This window comes from Cyphomyrmex costatus, unplaced genomic scaffold (assembly GCF_001594065.2).
Source record: "Cyphomyrmex costatus isolate MS0001 unplaced genomic scaffold, Ccosl1.0 scaffold427, whole genome shotgun sequence".
Lineage (NCBI taxonomy): Eukaryota > Metazoa > Arthropoda > Insecta > Hymenoptera > Formicidae > Cyphomyrmex > Cyphomyrmex costatus.
In genome coordinates this window covers 35,744-36,652 of record NW_017278502.1, presented here as the reverse complement: position 1 = coordinate 36,652, position 909 = coordinate 35,744, and positions in this window count along the sequence as shown.

Here is a 909-nt window from a genome sequence, read left to right as displayed (position 1 = left end):
TCAATTTAAAATGTTTTCTGCAGCAATAAAGATATTATCATCATCATCATCGTCATCATTATCATGTATATATATATATATATATATATATATATATATATATATATATATATATAAAAACATCATAGCAGTCGATTTCAGGGCCTACGTCCGGCCAAACCACATACTTCACTCCACTGTGCGACGCTGCCTATCCTTTAAAAAAATATCTTATTACTCCTTATCGAGACTATGGAAATTTGACACAGGAGCAACGAAATTTCAATTATAAATTTTCTGTTTGTCGTGTAAAAATCGAAAATGCCTTTGGTTTGTTAAAAGGACGATTCAGACAATTAATGAAGTTAGAATTTCATACTGTTCAACGTTGCTGTAAATTTATTATAGCTTGTTGTGCATTACACAATTTATGTATTCTTCATGAAGATGAGTTAAGTGATTTGTTTGAGGAAGTAGATGAACAATTTCAAAACAATGATATCGATTTAGAAGTAAATTATGAAAATAATGATAGAGCTGCAGGTGAACAAAAAAGAAACTTTTTAAGTGAAACATTAAGTTGATTTACAACTATAAAAAATAGTTTTTAAATTTATATGGATTTGAATACAGCTTTACCATAAAAAAACCTTTTTTTAAAAAAAGAAAAAGACATACGCCAAGTGCATATAAAAGATACTGAACTTCTTCATCAAGAACAGATATGAGATAAATATAATTGACCAAGTGTATTCTTCATTACGCCAGTCACATAAGACAGACCGAAAGTGACTATAATTGTCAACTGGATTATAGTGAAGAAAAAACTTGGCGTGCCCGGGTCGCATTAATTGTAAACAGTATTCAGTGAAAACATTATTTCAACATAGTATTTGCATTATAAATTAAAATATAAAAATAACAGACATA